The sequence below is a fragment of the Hemiscyllium ocellatum genome, chromosome 36 (genome assembly GCF_020745735.1).
Source record: "Hemiscyllium ocellatum isolate sHemOce1 chromosome 36, sHemOce1.pat.X.cur, whole genome shotgun sequence".
Classification (NCBI taxonomy): domain Eukaryota; kingdom Metazoa; phylum Chordata; class Chondrichthyes; order Orectolobiformes; family Hemiscylliidae; genus Hemiscyllium; species Hemiscyllium ocellatum.
The window spans coordinates 17,059,810-17,079,281 of NC_083436.1; the positions used below are offsets into that span (position 1 = coordinate 17,059,810).

At 39.1% G+C, this 19,472-nt stretch overlaps 1 protein-coding gene across 4 annotated transcripts in view; it reads left to right on the forward strand.

The window, feature by feature from the left end:
* The window catches only part of inpp4b (inositol polyphosphate-4-phosphatase type II B), a 917,060-nt gene that overhangs the window by 593,232 nt on the left and 304,356 nt on the right, over window positions 1–19,472 (forward strand). The window contains exon 1 of one of the 4 annotated variants that reach the window (XM_060851721.1): window positions 2,376–2,420. The exons of the other annotated variants lie outside the window; for them this stretch is intronic. The gene's annotated coding sequence lies outside the window, so the exon portion shown is untranslated. Of the gene's footprint in view, window positions 1–2,375; window positions 2,421–19,472 lie in introns of those variants that run through there. 4 annotated transcript variants of the gene reach the window in all.

Consider the following 19,472-nt stretch of genomic DNA (forward strand, 5'->3'; position numbering starts at 1 on the left):
AGCAGCTGAGAGACCAGTGTTCCTGTCACATGTAAAGGCCATCCTTGCTGCTCTGCTCTGCTTCAGCTTTACTTGCAGGCTGGGGACCCCTCCATAATAGTAGTTCAGCTGCTGAAAAGTTGCAGAATGTGTGCCACCATGATTGAAAGGTCAGCTTCTGACTCTTCGGTGCTGAAGGGATGACTACTGATCATCCAGTTTCAAAAGATTGCCTAAAATAATTAGTATTTGAGTCATGGAAAATTCAGCTCCAATGTGCACACAGCTGAGTTGAAAGGTTCATTTGGATGTATGTGAGTAACCTGATTAACCTAAGGTTAGCATTATAGTAAATTATGTTGTGATGAAATGTCAAATAGTTACCATCAAAATTAAATAGGACTTCAGCATATGCTTCTAGGCTTGGGGCTGTTGTAGTATACTGGTAATGTCCTGATCTCTGAGCGAGGAGGTCTGGGCTCAAGTCCCATTTGCTCCAGAAATGTGTCATAGCATCATTGTTTAGGTTTATTAGAAAACAGCTATAATTCTATCTTCACAGCTGCTACCTCATTCCCCAACCCATTCCCTTCCTACTTTGTGGCTCTTCAAATATTATCAGGGCCATAATATTTATATTCTAGGGCTACTCTGCATTTTATTTCAGTGAACTGTTCAACTTTATGTGTACTTTGACAGAAAAAAAGAGACCGCTATCATTATGTATGGTTGATGGAATCCTTTATTTCTGAAGGACGTATTTATTTGGCATTTCTTGAATCCCAAAACTCCGACTTAGCTATTTTTTAGGATATTATTGCTTGAATAGCTTCTGAAAAAATGCTTTGGTTTAACAAATTGAATAGCAATATTATTCAGATTGTGTATGAAGATGATATTTTTAAACATTTCTTAACAGTGCTATTAAAGGAATGCTGTAGGACAAGGTCAATAGTCACCTTCGCCCATCTCATTTAAGAGATTCCACTAAGGAACAGTGGGCAAAAGCAGCCCAAATATTCTGTGGTGCACTTACTGTCCATTCTAATCTGCTGTCATTTTCTCAGGAGATCATCATAGACAGTCAAGTTACTATGGCAATCTTATTCAAGTATTATTAATGCATCTAATTCTGAATAGATTCAAAAGGATAATGAGCTATGATGACTTATTATTTCTAAATCTTTAAATCAGGAACTTACTGGCTTACTAGCTCAGTTACCATCTTTGATATATTTCAAAATGTTGGTTATGGAAATTAATTGATCTTGATTCCCAATGTGCAACTTCTCAACTTGTGTGGTTACTCGGAGGCTTAAAGGTGAGGGAATGCAACATAAATTCAACTGAGAAGTTGGATATAGTTATTGTTAATAAAAGACATGATAATTAATAGAAGTTTTAGATACTGTATAAGAAAATGGGACAGGAGAGTTTAAAATGGCGATGAAGTGGTATTATGAATAGGAGTGTCACTGTGACAGGGAACATCTGAAAATCAAAGAAAGAGCAGACTCTTCTACAATAGATTTGTAGAAGATCAGAGTGGATGAATATTTGTGGTATTGTACCTGGGAGGTTGATGTCTCTTATGGATCACTTTGTGGGCTTCAGTCACCTGTAGTTCAAGAAGGAAAAAGTAGACTAGGCCAATTATTATTATTATCCTGACCCCTTTGGAACTTGAAGTATGAAAATGGGAATGAGGATGGTCAAGACCTTCGCTGCTCTTGGAAATGAATAATCTGCTGATCCATGTTGCTGAATGCTGCCATAAATTATAGCTATTTCGTAGAGGTACTTTCAGATAAACAACACATTTGAGCCTAGTCAGTAGTCTATATTTTTGAAACAACATCAGGAAAATTGCCAAGAGAAAAATGTAGACAGTTGATTTTTAAAAAATGTTATAGGTGGGGTTGGCAACTTGTTTAACAAAATGCTTTCATAGATTGAGGCAATTCTGCAAAAATGGAAGCTAATAATTATAGTAATTATGCTGAATTAAGATGGTTAGATTGTAGGTCAGTTTCAAAATGGGTTTCTGCAAGAATGTACCTTGGCACAGCATGTTAAACAAGGAAGGAGGATGCAGTATGTATTTGATCTCATATTTTGCAATGAGCTGGATATGTTGAGGAACATTTAATTGCTCATAATGACTTTATCATTAGATCTGATACCATACTCTGTGCAGGAGTAATTATCAAAATAAATGTACCAGCTTTCATGAGAACAGATTTCAGTTGGAAAAGGCTAGAGATAATTGTTTCGTTGGATATACTGAAGGGAAAATGTATAACAATTGCATCCTTTCAATAATATGATGATAATGAAATGCATCTCATTAACTGCAAGGGATGCAAATTCAGTGTAATGTGTGTCTCTAAGAGAATGAGATGATCAAAGTCAAGATCCAAATGATTGATCGGCAGTTAAAAGTAAGTGTATAAAATAACCTTTTATGAAGGTTTCAAGCATATTAGAATATGTATGTGTAACTGACATGATTATTGAAAATAACCAAAATGCATTATTTCCCTTAATAAAAGCCAAATGTTTGCCTAACTACCAAAGTGAGTGCTAATTACATGGTTTATGGAGAATATTTCATTGCACTCCTGACTTGTGCCTTGTAGATACAAAACTAGAGGGTGATAAGTCAGAATTGATGTTAACATCTGTGATATCTAAGGATTACAGATAAATGTACTCCAGTGGTTCATAACAGTTCACCACCGCCTTCTCAAGGACAGTTAGGGATGAGTAACAAATGCCAGTCTCACTTATAAAGCTCATTGATGTCATACACTTGAAAGAGCATTACAATATATTTGTATACCACTTTGATTTGGCTTCAATTAGAATCCTGTGGTCCAGTTTAGATTCCCTTGTGCGGAGTATAATGTCGTGACATGGCAGATGTTTGCTGGAGGATTACGAGATTGAGACCTAGTCTTAAATGTATTGGCTAGCACAATTATCATGCTAGATCATTTTATTCTAGATAAGCATAGACTTTGAAGTGATTTGTTTCTGGTGATTAAAATAACAAAAGAACTAGTTTTGTGTACATTTGGAGAGACTATTTCAGTTTCATAGATTAGGTATTTCAAGTGGATGAGGATATTGCTTAACAACAGCACAGAATTTGTTTATGTGCCAGGAAATTTCTCTTATTGCACTGGGTTCTTAACAAACAGAACAAAATTCTGCTCTTGCAGAATTCTTTGTAAGTGTTTAAAAGGAGCTGAAGTGCTTCTACCTCTGGCAGATATCACAGAATACAAAAGATAGAAGGAATGTTAAGTGTTATATTGACCCTGTGGTTTCCTTTGTATTTGAGATTACGAGTAATTGTCCAGTATTTTTTGAAATGACATTGATTTCTTTGCCCATTTTTTTGCCTCTCTCCATTAGGCTAGGTAATGGATATAATGGTGTTTAGTTGCACCATGAGCGTTTGAGATAGACTTGATGGATAGGCTATTTTTTTAAATGTTTTCATTTATTTTTAATCAAAAATCTCCCAGAAGAAATAAGATTAAACAGACTTTTCCCTCTGGGCTGTCCATTCACTTGTAGAATTTAATGTTATATTCTTTAATTTAAAGCATATGGGTGTTATCTCTAGTAAACAAGGCTAATATTTATAGTCTAATTTTAGATATAAGCTGAATTCTTGAACTGCTTAGTCCCTCAGATGAAGGTACTCTCGCACAGTTGTTCGATGGTGTGTTCTAGAATTTTAGCTGAGTGACAATGAAGAAATGGTGATACATTTCTAGGTTAATATGTTATATAACTAGGAGGGGGACTTGAAGGTGTTAGTTTATCCATGTGCATGTTTCTCTTGTCTTTTGAGGTGTTAGGGGTCATATGTTTGGGACATGTTGAGTAAAACTTGTCAAATTACTGCTGTGCATCTGCACAAAACTTGGCTCATAGCCCTGTATGCCTTGGCATTGCAAGTGTACATCTAAATATGTCTTAAGCATTATGAGGATTTCTACCTCTACCACCCTTACAGACAGTGAATTCCAGATTCCCACAATCTCTGGGTGAAACTGACTAACCTTACATACTCTCTAAATCTCCTTCCCTCTCACTTTAAAATTATGCCCCAGTCATTGATCCTTCCACGAACAGTTTCATCTTATCTACCCTATCTATGCCTTTTATAATTTTATATATCTCAATCATGTTCCCCCTTGAGTCACCTCTGTTCCAAGAAAAACAACCCAAGTCTGTACAATCCCTCTTTCTAACTAAAACACTTCAGCTTCCGCAATATCCTGGTAACATCCTCTGCACTCTCTCCAGTGCTATCACATCCTTCCTATGATGTGGATTCCAGAACTTCGCACAATATTTTAGTTGTGGTCTAAGCAACTTTTTATGCAGCTCCTACGTACTCTGCTGGCTCATAAACTCTAAGTCTTAGCTAATAAAGGCAAGTATCCCATATGTCGTCTTAACTGCTTTACCTGCCTTAAGTGACCAGTGGACATGCTTTGTGCTTCCCGGTGTCCTATCATTCATAATGTATCCCCTTGTCTTGTTTGTCCTGCCCAAGTACACCATCTCACACTTATCCAAATTGAATTCTAGTTGCCACTATATCGTCCTGTAATCTCAGGCTATTCTCCTCTCCATTTACCACTCTGCCAATTTTTGTATAATCTGCAAACTTACTGACCAACTTTCCTATATTCAAGCCTGAACCATTTATATACACAACAAATAGTGAGGCCCTCAAGACTGATCCCTGTGGAACCCCGCTGGATACAGGCTTTCAGTCACAAAACAACACTTAGCCGTCACGCTCTGTTTTATGCCACTCAGCTAATTGTGGATTCAGTTTGCTAAATTTCTTTGGATCTGTTAACTTTGCTATCAGTCTCCTACGCAAGACCTTACCAAAGGCCATACTGAAGTCCAAACATTGCCCTTATCAACTTCTTGAAACATTCAATCAAATTGGTCAGTCATTACTTTCCCTGAACAAAGCCAGGCTGATTGTCCCTTGTTATTCCCTGCCTGTACAAATGCCAATTAATTCTGTCCCCCTGAATTGCTTCTCGTAGTTTCTCACCGGAGGGGTTAGACTGAGTGGCCTGTACATTGCTAGCTCAACTATTGCTCCCTTCTTGAATAACAGTAGCACATTGGTTGTCCTCTAGTCCTCCAGTACCTCTCGTGTGGCCAGAGGGGAATTGAAAATTATTGTCAGCGTCCCTGCTACTTCAACTCGTCTCACTCAACAGCCTGGAATATATTTCGTCCAGTTGTGGAAATTTATCTACTTTTAAATCTGTCAGTCAACTTCAAACTTCCTATTTATCGATGCTAATTTCTTTGTGTCACAGACCTTCTCCCTGATTTCTGTGCCCATATCATCACTCTTTCTAGTGAATACTGACACAAAGTATTCATTTAGAACCCTACCTAGGTCTTCCAGCTTGACGCACAAATTGTCACTGTGTTCCTTAATGGGCCCTACTCTTTCTTTCGTTATCCTTTTACCCTTAATGTACTTGTAAAATAATTCTGGATTTTCCTTTAGTTTACCTGACATTATTGTTTCATGCTCCCCTTTTGCCCTCCTTATTTCCTTTTAAGTTTCCCCTTGCACATTCTGTATTCCTATAGGGTTTCTGCTGTTTTGAGCACTCATTTTCTGCCGTTAGCCTTCCTTATCCAATCCAATATACCCCTTGATATCCAGGATTCCCTTGATTTGTTGGTGCCACCCTTATTTTTTTGGAACATGTTGACCCTGTATTGTTCCTATTTCCTCCTTGAATGCTTCCCATGTTCAGAAACAGATATATCTCCAAGTAGTGGCTTCCAGTCCACTCTGGACTAATCAAACCTGATCTTATTAAAATTGGCTTTCTCCCAGTTTAGAACCTTGATTTCAGGTCCATCCTTGTCCTTTTCCATAACAATCTTGAATCCAACATTGCTGTGATTGCTGTCTGCAAAATATTCCATCACTGATACTTTAGCCACTTGTCCAGCTTAATTATTGAAACATAAATCTAGAACTCTCTTGTAGGGCATTCAACATAATGGCTTAAAAAGCTCTTCTGGATACATTTCAAAATTTCTGCTCCATCTAAACGTTTCACACTATGACTACCCCAGTTAATGTTGGGAAATTTGTCATCCTCTCCTGTCACTATGTCACTTTGCCACTATCAACATGCCCAATCAAATGTCACCTCAAGGAAAGGAGTCTATTTCTCTGAAGTTTTCCTACATATCTACTCTTTTTTTTCTTCTGGCCTGTTATTTGCCTCATAGAACACTCCCAACAATCTGATTTCTTCTTTTTGGTTTTTAAGTTCTATTCGACCCTTGTTAGAGGCGCATATTGGCTAGTTGTGTGATATGAATGAAAATTGTGTGCAGGTTTGGTCTCCTTTTCTGAGCAAGGGTACTCTTGCTCTCGAGGGAGTGCAATGAAGGTTTACCAGGCTGATTCCAGGGATGGCAGGACTAAGGTATGAGGCAAACTTGACTGATTAGGTTAGGATTGTTTTTGTTGGAGTTCAGATAAATGAGGGGGGATTTCATAGAGACTTATAAAATTCTAACAGGATTAGACAGGGTAAATGCAGGGAGGATGTTTCTTATGGTGGGTGTTTCCAGATCCAGGAAATATTTTCGACTAAACTTTTTTTGTCATGTGGATGATTCAACTTCAAGTTTGTACAATATGTTTCCATTTAATCTTTTTGGAATTTTCTCCATATATATTTCCTTATAACATTTTTTTCATGTTTTATATTATCATTATAATCTTTTATAATACCTGTATATACTCTTCTGTCTTTATTAATTTCTAATCTTTGTTTATTCAAGGTATTCTAAAATTTGATGTTGCCCTGACCTTTATGATTTTTGATGAGGTAGGGGAGGCAGAATGGAAAGTAAAGGGTCAGTCAGTCCCCTCCCTCCATGCTGCCATATTAGCTTGTCCAGTCAGGTGTTGGGTGGGAAGTTATTAATCATCCAGAAGGAAGGAGACCACTTAAAGGTGGAGGGTTGTGGTGGAGGGCAATTCACAACCAATCAGGACTGTAGTCTAGGATGTTATACAGCAGAAAGATAATACCGAGAATACAAAGTCACGACTACAGGTTTAAAGACCTCTTGCTCTCCGAATCTCTCAATTTTTAATTGAAAGCTAAAAAATACTAAAAGGAAGTCACAAAAACATGCTGATCTTACCAGCTGTCCTGTCAGGATCTGCTGCTATTTTCAGCCAAGATCATAGTGGCAGAATTGATCATCTGCCCTTATGGTACTTTGTCAGTTATACCTGCTGCAAAACATAAAGCATACTTTATTATATCTAATGTCTGACTCATTTAGTGGACAATGAAAAGTTACAGATGAGTTGGGTAATGACAGACTTGTTAATTATCATTTCAAAATGGAGGGCAAGCTGATGATTCCTGTGCTGTTTTACCTTCTGAAATTCTGGAGAATGGAGTCATAACGTTGTATGGCTGACATAGTGTCATCATTTCCTATTTTATGTTTGTCTGAGTGGATGGGCAGAGCCAAGATCCAGCCTATTATCAACATTTTTAGTGGTTTGAATTTATTTTGCACCATTGCAGGCTCCTTTTTAAAAATATTCCAGTTACACAGTTCTACATGCTAAATTTTCTTTCCATCACAACTCAATTGGCTCACTTTTCATCATTCTGTGTTCCTTTGCAAACTGTTACCATTGCTTTTTGCTTCTAGTTTAATCTTGAACCTTATCATACTATGGCCATGATTATTCATAGATTTGGCTACCGGTGTTCCTTCCATACAATCCTCAATCACCTATCATTATCTGACATGGTGAAGACTCTGATGTCCCAGTATTTGCAGCAACTATTGAGCTCTTATCAAACATCCTTTGTGCTAAACTGATGTAGTCAGATCTGTGGTAATGGGCAACACACTATGATCAGTGAGTTTGGAGAAGATTTGCAGCTCAGGCCGAGGTTCTGGATGTAAGTCTGCTTTCTGAGCTGGAAGGTTCGTTTTCAGACATTTGTCATCATACTAGGTAACATAATCTGGTGAAGCATTGCTGGATATGGCCTGCTTTCTGTTTGTGTTTAGGTTTTCTTGGGTTGATGATGCTATTTCCGGTGGTGATGTCATTTCCTGCTCTTTCACTCCGAGGGTGATAGATGGGATCTAAATCGATGTGTTTGTTGATAGAGTTCTGGTTAGAATGCCATGCTTCTAGGAATTCTCATGCATGTCTCAGTTTGGCTTGTCCTAGAATGGATGTGTTATCCCAGTCAAAGTGGTGTCTTTCCTCATCTTTGTGTAAGGATACTAATGATGTGTGTCATGTCTTTTTGTGGCTAGTTGATATTCATGTATCCTGGTGGCTAGTTTTCTGCCTGTTTGCAAGGTATTTTATAAATTATGTTTGTTTTCCTTGTTGTCTGTATAGGGTCTTTTAAGTTCATTCATAAATTCATCACCCTCTGAGAAAAAGAACAGGAAATGACATCACCAACATAGGAAATGATATCACCATAGGAAATGGCATCATCAATGCAAGGAAACCTAAACACAAACAGAAAGCGGGCCGTATCACCAGTGCTTCACCGGAGGCTCACTGATTATGTTACCTAGTATGGTGACAAAATGTCTGAAAGTGAACCTTCCAGCTCAGTCCAGGAAAACCTAAACAAATAAATAGGCCATAACACGAGTGATTCACCAGAGGCTGACTGATGATGTTATCTAGTATAGTGACGAAACGTCTGAAAATGAACCTTCCAGCTCAGCAAACAAACTTAGATCCAGGACCTCAACCTTAGCTACAAATCTTCTCCAAACTTGCTAACACCTATGGGCACAATACACTAAAACTGGCCCGAAGACGGAAAACCAATGCCAACTAAGTACCATCTATGAACAGCTGTACTTCCTGCACGAATGCATAAGGAAACAGATACTACCTAAATGTCTTAAATACAAACTTCCCCTTAACACCCCACTAGTCAAAAGAATAGCAGCTCAAAACAGCCACAGAATGCTTAGAGAAATGATTAACAATGCCCACACCAGATTCCATAAATAAAACCGGGCAATTTCGTGACAAGAAACCTTACTCAGTAACGCGACAGACTATGAACAAACAGACACAGTACAACGAGCCATAGACATTAGACAGTGGCAAACACAGAAAATGAGAAAACTAGACCTGCAGAAAAAAACTAGACAAACTCACACAAAATAACAACACAGGCAACACAGAAGCATGGATAAGAAAATCATCTGACTGACCCTTAACAGACACTGAAAAAGCTGTCTTCTAAGAGGATTAAATTATAACCTCCCGGAGCAGACAACAAAGATTTCTTAGCAGCATTAGAAGCAACACTGAAAGGCAACAAACTCACAGAAGAAACCCAGCAAACCATCAGACAGACAGTTGCACAAACATTAAGCAGGACAAAGGAAGGAAACACAATGAATGCACAAGAAAGGAAAGCATTAGAAGCATTCAAAAAAGATAAAAACATCATTATTCTACCTGCAGACAAAGGATGCTTGATGGTAATTTTAAACCAGAGTACATTGAAGAAGCAGATGCACTGCTTGCAGATACCGATACTTACCAACAGGTGTCAATAGACCCGACCCCACAACCAGAGAACTGAACCACAGCCTTACTTAAAAAACTTCACAAGTCTGGAGAATTAAGCAAGACAGATTTCCAAACAATGAAATCAGGTAGATCCAAAACACCAGACTTCAATGGATTACCCAAAATTCACAAACCATATCCCCCCCCCACCGCCACCCAGACCCATAGTCTTGATACCTGGAACACCAATGTACAGATTATCCAAGGAACTATACCAAAAACTAAAACACTTAGTAGAAGAATTACACCACACCAGTCATTTCCCCCAAGAATTCATGGACATCATCAAAGACACCAAGGTAGAAGAGGATGAAATAATGGTCTCCTTTGACATAACAGCCCTTTTCACATCCATCAACATCAACCTGGCCAAAGAAACACTGATTACACCATTAGAAGAACCAAAAACATGTACACCAGACACTACCAACTTAATCAGCAAAAACAACATCATCAGGCTAGTGGACCTATGCCTTATCACCCACTTTACTTTCAAAAACAAAACCTCCAGACAAACGAACGGAACACCCAAGGGATCTCCAATATCAGGATTCTTAGAGTCATTAGTGCAGAGACTTGGAAAAAACAGCTCTGCCAACCATCCAACCCAAACTTTGGGTCCACACTGTGGATGACACCTTTATGATCACTAAATGTAACCACTTAGAGGAAACCTACAAACCCATCAATAATACCTTTACTGGCATAAAATCCACTAAAGAGGAGGAAAACAACAACAAACTGCCATTCCTAGATGTCACAGTAGAGCAAACAGTTAATGGGAACTTCAAACCAGCGTCTACAGGAAAACAACACATACAGACCAAATACTGAACTACAGAAGCAATCACCCCAACACTCACAAACGAAGCTCCATTAGAACACTATTTCAATGAGATAGTACACACTGCAACACCGAGGAACAATAAAGAACAGAACAAAACCACTCATATAGCGTATTCAAAATGCAAGGATTCCTAATTAACACAGTCTGTCGATTTCTCAGCCACAAACCCAAACAAGCAGACAAAACGTGCCCAGAAACCCCAGTCACTCTGGCCTACATCAAAGACATCTCGGAAATGACTGCCAGACTACTCAGACCTCTTGGCATCATTGTAGCCCACAAACCCACCAACACACTAAAAACCCTATACTAACAACAACCTAAACGAACATCATTTACAAAATACCTCACAAGAATTGTGCCAAACGGGCAGAAAACTAGCCACCAGGATACATGAACATCAACTAGCCTCAAAAAGACATGCCACGCTATCATTAGTATCCTTATATACAGAGGAGGAAGGACACCACTTTGACGGGGATAAAACATCCATCCTAGGACAAGCCAAACCGAGACATGCATGAGAATTCCTAGAAGCATGGCATTCCAACCAGAACTCTATCAACAAACACATTGATTTAGATCCCATCTATCATCCTCTGAGTAAAAGAAGGGGAAATGGCATCACTCCAGGAAATGGCAACACCAACCCAAGGAAACCTAAACACATATTTAGAAAGCGGGCCATAACACCAGCGCTTCACCGGAGGCTCACTGATAATGTTGCCTAGTATGGTGATGAAACATCTGAAAATGAACCTTCCAGCTTAGCGAGCAAGCCTACATCCACACTAGGACCAGAATAGAATGTTAAGTACAGGGGCACTATTAACATTGCTAATACATAGGAACTCTTCAAGCAAAGGAGCAAGAATAGAGAACCACTCAAACCCATTCCATTTTCAGTTTGGCTGTGCTTGAAACCTACCCTAGTTTCTGCATACTTTCCTTATGTTTATATCATTTGATACTGCTACCTTACTAAATTGATGGGTCTTAGAGTTGAACGTTTCAGATGTTGAGAGGATGGAATGGAGATGCCAGGGAAGAGTTGCAGCTTTCCAGTTGCTTTTGTATGGATGATGCATTTTTTGATTTTATTCTTTTAATGGCACTGTTTTAATTATGAGTCATTGCTCTATTGTCACAAGATGCAATAGTTTATAAGCCATTTATCATATCCAATACAAAAGAAAAATGGTTGAGGTTTATGAAGATCAATCAGTTCCATAGAGCCACTGTGGGAGTTCCTTATGGTAATGTCTTAGACCCAACCATCTTCAGCTGCTTCGTCAATGACATTTCTTCCATCATAAGATCAGTAGTAGGGATGTTGGTTCGTGATTATATAATATTCAGCACCATTCACAACTCCAGAAGCAGTTCATGTTCATATGGAGCATGACTTGAATAACATCCGAGCTTGAGCTGACAAAGTGGCAAAAAATAGTTGTACCATACAATTGATAGGCAATAACTATCTCAAATAAGACCAAATCTAACCCTTGCCATTTGGGATTCAAAAGTATAGTCTCCACTGAATACCTCACTATCAACATTCTAGGATTACCGTAGATCAGAAACTGGATTTGTCATATGAATGTATAAACAGGTCAGAGACTGACAGTTTTATTTTGAGTAACTAATTTCCTGATTCCTCAACTGATGTCCACAATTTAAAAGGCACACATCAGGAGTGTAATGGAATACTCTCCATTTTCCTGGATGATTGCAACTCCAACAACACTCAACCTCATCCGTGACTCAGCTGCCTGCTTGATCCATCACCTTCCACATTCATTTCCTTCACTGTAACACCGAGGCAACAGTTCATACCATCTGTAAGATAGACTGTAGCAATTTACAATGGCTTTTCCAAAAGCACTTTCCAACTTGAAACCCCTACCACCAAGAGCGGTAAAGTCAGCCAATACAGGGGGACACCACCAACTGCCTGCAAGCTCTCCTCCAAACCATACACCTTCCTCATTTGGAACTATATCACTGTTCATTCACTGCTCGGTCGAATCATGGAACTTCCTCCCTAAAGCACTATGGCTGTACCTATATTTTGGGAAAGCAAATCTTAGCAGGACTTATACACTTAATGATAAGGTCCTGGGTGTATTGCTGCAGAAAGAGACCTTGGAGTGCAGGTTCATTGTTCCTTGAAAGTGGAGTTGCATGTAGATAGGATTGTGAAGGTAGCATTTGGTGTGATTTCCTTTATTACTCAGAGCACTGACCAGGAGTTGAGAGGTCATGTTGCGGTTGTATAGGGCATTGGTAGGCCACTGTTGGAATATTGTGGCCATTCTGGTCTCTTGCCTATCAGAAAGATGTTGTGAAATTTGAAAGGGTTCAGAAAAGATTTACAAGGACGTTGCCAGGGTTGGCCATCTCATACCTTGAGCTATAAGATGAGTTTGAATAGCTAGGGCTGTTTTCTCTGGAAGGTCAGAGGTAGAGGGGTGACCTTATAGAGGTTTATAAAATCATGAGGGGCATGGATAGGATAAATAGACAAAGTCTTTTCCCTGGGGTGGGGAGTCTAGGATTTGAGGGCATAGGTTTAGGGTGAGAATGGAAAGATATAAAAGAGACCTAAAGGGCAACGTTTTCACTCAGAGGGTGGTACGTGTATGGAAAAAGCTGCCAGAGGAAGTGGTGGAGGCAAGTGCAATTGCAACATTTAAAAGACATCTGTGTGGGTGTATGAATAAAAAGGTTTGGAGGAATATGGGCCAGGTGCTGGCAATTGGGACTAGATTGGGTTGGGATATCTGGTTGGCATGGACAAGTTGGACCGAAGGGTCTGTTTCTGTACTGTACATCTCTAAGACTCTATGACTCCAGCAGTTCAAGGTAACTCATCACTACCTCTTCAAGGTCAATTAGGGATCAGCAATAAATGTTGGCTTAACCAGTACAGCCCATATCCCATGAATGAATTTTTCAAAATACCCTGTTGAATCCCTTTATAGTTTTAAACTTCTCAATTCTGACACCCTTCAGCAATTCAAAAGCATCTTTCACCAATTAGCTTATGCCACATCAGCACACTCTTATTTCCCATTCCAATGGGACATAAATATGACATTACATGTTCAATACTTGAAAATAAAATCAATTTTTGAATTATCAAGTTGAGAGTGCTGATCCCGAGAAAAGTAACAAATAATGCAAAACTAAAGGAATTCAATCCTTCCCGGGATTCACAATTATTGGCTCTTGTGTTTTTTTAGAAATGAAGGGTAATTTATGGGACATGAGCTGGGGAAAGGAATACAACATAAAGCACTTGGGAATTGTGTTTGCTGCCCTCCAGGTACTCCAAATGTGTGGATCCTTTAGGATCCAATCTAGTTTCATCTGTGTAAAGCAAGTACCTCGTGGTCCAGTGAAACAAATGATGTAGTGTGAAATTGTTTTGTTTTGGCTAATTTGTTTTATGGAAGTTCTATTGCATCTTCCTTCTGCTGTTGTTACCTGAATGACAAAGGGCAACATGAATGAGTGAGTGATGGCCTGTGTTGACTATGTGGAACATTGTCTAGGACTAGGCACCCTAATGTTGAGGGTGACCATTAAAGGAACTGACCCAATGGTGGTTGAGTGAGTGTTTTCATCCCCATCTTGCTGAATGAAACCTTCCTCATTGCTTGGGGCGTTAATGGAGATGCACTTTATGAACAATTCATTATGATTTTCTGGTGCTGGATGAAGCAGTATTGACAGGCTTTGCTGCTTCTAATTGGCACTTGAAGCTTGTGCATGTTTGCAATATGGAAATCACTTACCCTCATAGTGTTACAGAAGATGGTTGATGGCCTCATGCCAGCAATGCCAGTTCAAACATTCATGGCACAGCTGTGCTTCATATGAAGGGAGCAGCACAGTAGGTCAAAGCCTTTGGCTTGATAATGAATCTGGGTCTTTGGGAAGCAAATGTTGTCATCCTAGCCTGTATCAGTTATTTAAACATTTGTCACAATAAATGATTCCTACCTCGGGCAAGAGAGAAGTGAATAGAGAAGACAGACCAATGGGTTACCACAGAGCTCAGCTAGCCCCAACACTCTTCAACATGTACACAAATGACCTGCCAAAAGATATTTCCTGCAAGTTCATTTACACTATTACACCTGCTGTTCCAATCAATCTCCACTATTCTGAACTTTGGAAGAGACATTAATGCAAATGTTATTAAGTTGATGGATTGCTGCATGCATAGTGTCTCACACTGAACCTCTCCAAAACCATATCCAGTGCAATCCATCCTCGTAATGCCAGTCCAAAAGAAAATTGCATATCTGCGTAGATGGCCAGAGACCAAAGCATAAGTCTAATTCAAGATATTGGCAGTAACTTTAGATTCTGGGAGCATTTAAATCAAAAAGCAGCAAATGTCAAAACCAGAAACTATAATTAATCCATTTTGCTGGATCTATGTGCAACACTGCTACCATAACACTCTGGACCTCACTACTTTCGGCGGCACGGTGGCACAGTGGTTAGCACTGCTGCCTCACAGCGCCAGGGACCTGGGTTCAATTCCCACCTCAGGCGACTGACTGTGTGGAGTTTGCACGTTCTCCCCGTGTCTGCGTGGGTTTCCTCCGGGTGCTCCGGTTTCCTCCCACAGTCCAAAGATGTGCGGGTCAGGTGAATTGGCCATGCTAAAATTGCCCATAGTGTTAGGTAAGGGGTATATGTAGGGGTAGGGGTATGGGTGGGTTGCGCTTCGGTGGGTCGGTGTGGACTTGTTGGGCCGAAGGGCCTGTTTCCACACTGTAAGTAATCTAATCTACTTGCCCTGTCACACACCGCAGTATAGTATTGAGCCCCTTTATGATAAAGGCTAAGAGACACACATCGTGTTGCCACTCAATTAAGTGCAATAGTTTTCATCATATTTTGAATCCTCTGCCCAAAATACTGCTCATTACAGTGTCAAACTGAGTAGTGAGCATGAGTGGGAGTTTAGGTATGTCCTGGAATGAAGATAGCCATAACAGTTAGATCCAGCTAAGTCCTGAATCTTGAATGTAAGGATCAGGGAAGTTGGGGGTGATCAAGGGGTCAGAACAAAGGGTTTTGGGGTGTTTTCATTTCCAGGTAGAAAGTGGCAAAGTGAGTGAACGTAGCATTCTATGGAGATAAGCCACTGATGTGCACAGGGCACCACAAACATCCCCCTTCCTCCCCGGTAGAGCATATATCCTCGTCCAAACTTTATAATCGTTTTTCTAATCAACCTCTTCAGAGATGTTATTGCACACCTTTGGAGCAGGTGAGACCCGAACCAGAGCCTCTCAATCCAGGAGTAGGGACGCAATCAACATGACCAGTTTGTATTAAGAAACAACCTAACCACTTCTGTGTTTTCTCCATATCAATTGTATTATGGTGCTGGCAATGCAATATTCAGCAATATTCAATTGGATTGTCAATAGACAATTTGATTTGTCAATTACCTCTTTAAAAATGGTGGCAGTCTGCCGATTTTGACCCTGATCCCCTGCTATTTCATAGGGCATGGCTTTGGGATAGACAAGATGGTGAGTAAGCCACTCTTATATTTCCCATGCTGTCCCTTTGAAAACATGCACTGTGCGAGTGTAAATTACAGTCCAGGAAGACAGTAGTAAGCTCTTTATAATAAACACAATTTATTAAATGTAGGCTTTGTATTGCCGTTGTGAGAGAGATCCATGTGAAACATGTTCAGGGCAAAGTTAAAAATCACACGTCACCAGGTTATAGTCCAACAGGTTTGTTTGGAAGTGCTTCCAAATAAACCTGTTGAACTGTAACCTGATGTGTGATTTTTAACTTTGTCCACAACAGTCCAACACAGGAACCTCCAAATCATGTTAAGGCACTGTGCAGCCAAGCTTCACCGCTGAGGCCTCAGAATTTCTGTACTTGAAGAGAGACACAAACGATGTTGCACATTACCAAAGAGTGTTTATCTACAGGCAAAGTGGTACATGAAACTTAGCAAATGAGGCCACCTATTGTTTTGAGTATTTGTATTAGTTACATAATTGTTATTTCTATGTTTATGAATAAAATAAGTTCAGACCAGCAGTGGAAAAACAGATGAACACTATAAAGAAATGCCTTTGAAATAATCCTATGAGAATAGTTCGAAGCTCAACAGGAAAAGGAAATTGAAACTGATAATTGCATTGGTATCCTTTGAACTTAAAACCTGTGCCCCTGTGTATGTTTATGTAGTTATCCTAACAAACCACTAATCCATGGGCTTCAACTAATTATCCAGTCATGCAAGTGAAACGTCTATTTTGGCACCCAGAGAATTTAAATTCTGGAATAAAATGTCTGTAGTAGTAATGTTGACCATTAAATCACTGATTTGTCTTAATCCATCTAGTTTTTCACACTTTTTTAGATAAAGGAATCTGAACATCCTTACTGGGTCTTGCTTACAGGTGATAGCAGTCAGGTTGATTTTGAACATCTCTCTCAAATGGGCTAGAACCCATTCACGAGGATGGCTCACCACTACCTTCTCACCTGTATTTAAGAATGGTAGTTACCGATTAGCTTTACCAATATCCCACGGATGACTGAAAAAGAAACTCACTAGATGTTAAGAGTAATAATTGTGGACTATCTGAAACCATTTTTCATCTGTAGACAAAATGATGGTTCATTGCAAAAGAGGAAAACTAAAAATTAATGGAACATGAGATTATTTGGATGGAAAAGTAGTTATAAATGGCCGTTATTCAAGTTGAGTAACAGTGGCCCATGGAACCCATATAAGTCAGCACGTACACTGTACAGGTAGATAATCCTTTATCTGAATATTGATGAATTTGCCATGATAATATCTGAACAAAGCCTTAGTCTTGAATAAATTTACAATGCTGATGTAACAGCTCTCTACTGACACTATGTCCCGAGAAAAACATTAACAACGCCTGATAAGTGAACACCAACAGGTTTTAAGGATACCAAGCACAGGTTAACTGTTCTTGGGTGTGCCAATGCTGCAGGCACACACAACAGGAACTTGGTAGTGATTGAAAAAAGCAAACATCCAATATGTCTGAAAGGTGTACACAATTTACTTGTGCATTATTTTTCAATCTAGAAAGCATGGGTAACCCGAGAAATTTTTCTCGATTGGTTCAGTAACCACTTCTTACCAACGGCACAAGTTAATTGCAGATAAGCTGGACTGAAAGAAACCTGAAAATTTTTATTGTATACATCCCCCTGCAGAACTTGTTGTGAAAAGTAATGTTTTTGGCATTTATTTGTCCCCTAATGTGACATTGATTTTACAGCCTTGTGACCAAGAAATTTTTACACTCCATGAAGAGCAAGTATAAAAACTATTTTTTAAACTGTGTGCTTGCTGCAATCAACAGAGAGGTAGAAATGCAAGACTTCCTGAAAGAGTTTAGTGTTGAGGATGCCATTTACGCAGTTGCTAATGTTTGGAAGGATGTTGATAAATTAACATTAACAAATGCTTAGCAAAGACTGTGGCCTACAACAATGTTTCATGTAAGTGAGCCTACAGATGAAGACTTTGAAGGATTTTGTGTCACCGAAGAGAAAAAGATGATTGCAAACCTGGTAAGTTATGCACAAAGTTTAGCGGAAGAAAGTGTAACTAGATTACAGGAAGCTGACATTGAAAAAATGCCGAACACTGACAATGATGTACCTGTTGTGCGTTCCTTAAGCGATGGGAAAATTCCTGAAATGATTTTAAATACAGCTAAGTGCGAGGATAGTAGTGATGATAATGATGATGAGTTAGTGAACACAGTTGAAAAAGTCCCCATAGACAATATGGTGAAAATGTGTGATCACTTATTGCTGGCCTGGAATAACGTTCATTTATCAGTGAGCAAGAGATTGTAGCAATTCAGAGAAATGAGACAGGTGACACTTGAAGAAATCTTTAAAAACGCCGTCTGCTACAGTGCTGAAGCTGTGTATGTTTCAGTTTTCCCAATGCTTTTCTTGGAATGTTCTTTTCTGGAAATAAAATGTCCTTGAGTATTTATGGTCCATATATTTCATTGATCAGTATATTACTCTATAAATAAACTGTGGTATTATTTCTAGTCTTTACTTATCCCACTTAGTGCAAGTATTCACATGTTTTTGCTGCTGTATTGATGTTTGATTACGGGGTGCTGCCCTGCACCCCTAGAGTGGGCACTACATTTGTTCCAAATTCCGAAAAACAGCTGACCGCGACGTTTTCAGATGATGGATTGTCTACCTGTATTATCATGATTATTCCTGACCTTGGCAAACTGGATTAAATACAGTATAACCTTTTGCACTGTTAAATTGTGTGGGGAATCTAGATACATAAAGTGTTTGGACATTCTCAGGGTCCGATTTGGCATTTGGGTTTAAATTAATGAATAATATTATAACACAATGAGGGTGCAGCCTCTTATAGAAAGTGCAATAAAAGGAAAAGACAGAAGTGTGATAGCATCAGACTGATTCCAAAATGCAACATTTCATTAAGGAATGCAAAATGTTAAAGGTGTATGGCAAACAGAATCATACAATCTAGGGAAGTAATAGAGAGAAATTGCAAATCACTAGGAAAATGTATACTTACACATCCTATTAAGTTGTGACGATCCCTGTATTTTGTTGTATTTGAAAAGTCTTATCATCCAAAATATCAGCAAAAGACCAGAAATTACGAGTTTTCCATCTCCATTATCTCTGTGTGGAATTCCACTTCTAGATCTGATCTACCATTCTTTCATGAAAGCACTTGCACTTTTTCAAGTAGTTGCATGAGAGGATCAAGCACAAAATCCTTTTTCTGATGCAGGCGTGGCATGGACTCATACAGTGTACTTATTGTGTGTATAAACATATTGTGACCTTTGAAGTGTTTTCTCAGAATGCCAGTTTTACATTTCTGTTTGCTGCAATGTAAAGTAA